This window comes from Bos taurus, chromosome 8, assembly GCF_002263795.3.
Source record: "Bos taurus isolate L1 Dominette 01449 registration number 42190680 breed Hereford chromosome 8, ARS-UCD2.0, whole genome shotgun sequence".
Classification (NCBI taxonomy): Eukaryota; Metazoa; Chordata; class Mammalia; order Artiodactyla; family Bovidae; genus Bos; species Bos taurus.
The window spans coordinates 31,775,554-31,780,242 of record NC_037335.1 but is presented as its reverse complement, the minus strand read 5'-3'; the positions used below and the strand labels follow the sequence as shown (position 1 = coordinate 31,780,242).

General features: G+C 41.2%; 1 pseudogene; it reads right to left on the bottom strand.

Moving 5' to 3' along the window:
* Nucleotides 1-448: 448 nt before the first annotated feature.
* On the bottom strand, nucleotides 449-1,368 carry LOC782470 (tropomyosin alpha-4 chain-like; annotated as a pseudogene).
* Between the last annotated feature and the right edge of the window lie 3,321 nt (nucleotides 1,369-4,689).

The following is a 4,689-nucleotide window of genomic DNA, read 5'->3' as shown; positions in this document are numbered from 1 at the left end:
ACTTTCCTTCCAAGGAGTAAGTGTCTTTTAATTTCATGGCTGCAGTCACTATCTGCAGTGATTTTGGAGCCCCCAAAAATTAAGTCAGCCACTGTTTCCACTGTTTCCCCATCTATTTGCCATGAAGTGATGGGACTGGATGCCATGATCTTAGTTTTCTGAATGCAAAGCTTTTAGTCAACATTTTTACTCACCTCTTTCACTTTCGTCTAGAGGCTCTTTAGTTCTTCACTTTCTGCCATAAGGGTGGTGTCATCTGCATATCTGGGGTTATTGATATTTCTCCCAGCAATCTTGATTTCAGCTTGTGCTTCTTCCAGCCCAGTGTTTCTCATGATGTACTCTGCATATAAGTTAAATAAGCAGGGTGACAATATACAGCCTTGACGTACTCCTTTTCCTATTTGGAACCAGTCTGTTGTTCCATGTACAGTTCTTTTTTTTTTTTTTTCTTTCTGATACAAAATATTTGGTCATGTATTCATAATTTGCTTGACATTTCCAGCAAAGTGAAGAGGCAATAACAAAAGAAACTTCTTACAAGAGAAGAGAAAGACACGGCGCTCTGGAGTTTCTGTTGGAACAAGACCCTTCTGTTTTGGTTATATACAGTTTAGTTCGTTTAGTGTCTGATCCAGTGTCTGATGTAAGCCCACATTCTCTTCTTTGGCCTGGGCCAGTTTTTCTTCCAGGTCATCAATTGTCTTTTCCAGTTTTGCAACTGTTCTCTCTGCAAATTTGGCACGGGTCTCAGCCTCTTTCAGTTTGCCGGAGAGAAGTTTAATTTCTTCGTATTTGTCCTCCTTTTCAGAATACTTTTCAGATGCAGCCTCTAGTGACTTCAGGTTGTTAGTGACATTCTTGAGTTCTTCTTCCAGGTCACCACATTTTAGTTCGGACACCTCGGCACACTCCTCTGCCCTCTCTAGCTCACCCTCCAGGATGACCAACTTTCGAGCTACCTCTTCGTATTTGCGGTCAGCCTCCTCGGCGATGTGTTTGGCCTCTTTAAGCTGCATCTCCTGAATCTCCATCTTCTCCTCATCTTTCATGACGCGGTTTCCTATCACCTTCATCCCTCTCTCACTCTCATCTGCAGCCTTTTCTGCCTCCTTCAGCTTCTGCAGGGCTGTGGCCGGTCGTTCCTGGGCCCTGTCCAACTCCTCCTCAACGAGCTGGATGCACCGATTGAGAGCTGCCACATCACCTTCGGCTTTCTCGCGCCGCTCGCCCTGCCGTCCAGCTCGCGCTGCAGGCCCTGCGCGCGGTCCTCCGCCTCATCTGCTTGCTGCTGCAGGGCCTGGATCTTGCGTTTCACCACCTCCAGGGAGTTGAGGCCAGTCATGGCGCGGAGGCGCACGCAGCGGGCAGCGGACAGCAGCGGGCGCTCGGTTGGGCTCAGCTCCGGCAAGAGCTGCCCATGTCCAGTTCTAACTATTGCTTCTTGACTGCATACAGGTTTCTCAAGAGGCAAGTCAGGTGGTCTGGTATTCCCATCTCCTTCAGAATTTTCCACAGTTTATTGTGATCCACACAGCCAAAGGCTTTGGCATAGTCAACAAAGCAGAAATAGATGTTTTTCTGGAACTCTCTTGCTTTTTCCATGATCCAGCAGATGTTGGCAATTTGATCTCTGGTTCCTCTGCCCTTTCTAAAACCAGCTTGAACATCAGGAAGTTCACGGTTCACGCATTGCTGAAGCCTGGCTTGGAGAATTTTGAGCATTACTTTAATAGCATGTGAGATGAGTGCAATTGTGCAGTAGTTTGAGCATTCTTTGGCATTGCCTTTCTTTGGGATTGGAATGAAAACTGCCTTTTCCAGTCCTGTGGCTGCTGCTGAGTTTTCCAAATTTGCTGGCATACTGAGTGCAGCACTTTTACAGCATCATCTTTTAGGATCTGAAATAGCTCAACTAGAATTCCATACCTCCACTAGCTTTGTTCATAGTGATGATTCCTAAGGCCCACTTGACTTCACATTCCAGGATGTCTGGCTCTAGGTGAGTGTGAGTAATCACACCATTGTGGTTATCTGTGTTGTGAAGATCTTTTTTGTATATTTCTGTGTATTCTTGCCATCTCTTCTTACCATCTTCTGATTCTGTTAGGTCCATACCATTTCTGTCCTTTATTGTGCCCATCATTGCATGAAATGTTCCCTTGATATCTCTAATTTTCTTGAGATCTCTAGTCTTTCCCATTCTATTGTTTTCCTCTATTTCTTTGCATTGATCGCTGAGGAAGGCTTTCTTATCTCTCCTTGCTATTCTTTGGAACTCTGCATTCAAATAGTTATATCTTTCCTTTTCTCCTTTGCCTTTCACTTCTCTTCTTTTCACAGCTATTTGTAAGGCCTCCTCAGACAGCCATTTTGCTTTTCTCCATTTCTTTTTCTTGGGGATTGTCTTGATCCCTGTCTCCTTTACAATGTCATGAACCTCTGTCCATAGTACATCAGGCACTCTGTCTATCAGATCTAGTCCCTTAAATCTATTTCTCACATCTACTGTATAATCATAAGGGATTTGATTTAGGTCATACCTAAATGGTCTAGTGGTTTTCCCCACTTTCTTCAATTTAAGTCTGAGTTTGGCAATAAGGAGTTCATGATCTGAGCCACAGTCAGCTCCTGGTCTTGTTTTTGTTGACTGTATAGAGCTTCTCCATTTTTGGCTGCAAAGAATATAATCAATCTGATTTCGGTGTTAACCATCTGGTGAGGTGTTTGTGTAGAGTCTTCTCTTGTGTTGTTGGAAGAGGGTGTTTGTTATGACCAGTGCATTCTCTTGGCAGAACTCTATTAGCCTTTACCCTGCTTCATTCTGTACTCCAAGGCCAAATTTCCCTGTTACTCCAGGTGTTTCTTGACTTTCTACTTTTACATTCCAGTCCCCTATAATGAAAAGGACATCTTTTTTGAGTGTTAGTTCTTTTTTTTTTTTTTTTTAATTTTATTTTATTTTTAAACTTTACATAATTGTTATTAGTTTTGCCAAATATCAAAATGAATCCACCACAGGTATATATGTGTTCCCCATCCTGAACCCTCCTCCCTTCTCCCTCCCCATACCATCCCTCTGGGTCGGCCCAGTGCACTAGCCCCAAGCATCCAGTATTGTGTATCGAACCTGGACTGGAAACTTGTTTCTTACATGATATTTTACATGTTTCAATGTCATTCTCCCAAATCTTTGATACATATACACAATGGAGTATTACTCAGCCATTAAAAAGAATACATTTGAATCAGTTCTAATGACGTGGATGAAACTGGAGCCCATTATACAGAGTGAAGTAAGCCAGAAGGAAAAACATAAATACAGTATACTAACGCATATATATGGAATTTAGAAAGATGGTAACAATAACCCGGTGTACGAGACAGCAAAAGAGACACTGAGTGTTAGTTCTAAAAGGTCTTGTAGGTCTTCATAGAACCGTTCAACTTCAGCTTCTTCAGCATTACTGGTTGGGGCATAAACTTGGATTACCATGATATTGAATGGTTTGCCTTGGAAATGAACAGAGATCATTTTGTCATTTTTGAGATTGCATCCAAATACTGCATTTCTGACTCTTTTGTTGACCATGATGGCTACTCTATTTCTTCTAAGGGATTCCTGCCAATAAGATCATTTAAAGTTTGAAACAGAGACACTAAGGCAACGAAGCAGATCTTTCATACAGGGATCCTCGGGAAAGTGAAGGTGCACTGTGAGTGCGCTGTCACCATGGATAGACCTCTACAAAAATGGGAAACACACAGCTGTTACATTTTATAAAAAATACTTGAATTGAGCACAGAAATACCTAGAGTGCATTATACTAGATGACTGCTCTCTGTGTTATGAATTTCAAGTTGATATCTTAGCAAATAACCAGATCTGTGAGTACTGAGTACTCTCTTTGGACTTAATAACTGAAATTTCAAGCAGCTGGTAATTGGTGCTGACACAAAGATTCAACCAAATATCCTTGAAACAGAAAAGCCAGGAAAGCATTACCAAAGAAATCAGGACCTACTCTAAACCATGATGTTTAGAAGTTTTCCTGAATGATATCATCATGATAAAGCCATTATTTTACATGCCTTAGTTCAAGGGATGAAAATCCAGCCATGAATCGGCACTACTTGGAGACTGGGGTCTAACTTATCCAAATGAGAAATCTCTACAACTGTCCTTCCTACTACACAAACTGAACTGTTTAGGCCAAATCATGACTGGATATGCCCTCTATGCTAGATAATTATATGGAAGTATTCCTGAGACTGCCATTCTGGTACACTGTTAGAAGATGGATTAATCTTACTTAGGATTGTCTTTTTTGTTGTTGTTAAAAACTAGACACACTGAGCAATGATGTCCTGACGTATAATTAAACATTTGCGTGCCCTGGAAGATCTGAAGTCTGAACTAAAACTGGCAAAATGAATATACTGTAAAAGAGTAAATAACAGTTAAGTCTTGATTACAGGGGAAGAATGGCTTTGGGAAGAGTTTTTTCAATTGGCCCTTTATGTTTTAATATAGTAAGAATGGGCTTATGACCAAAATATAAGAACTTGAGAACGAAAAAGATACTTTATGCATCATCTGTTTCAGAGCAGTTATATGCTATTTGCTTTTAAAAATTAGAGCTTTTAAATTGGGAACAACTTGACAAGTACTTGTCCTGGAATTTGCAG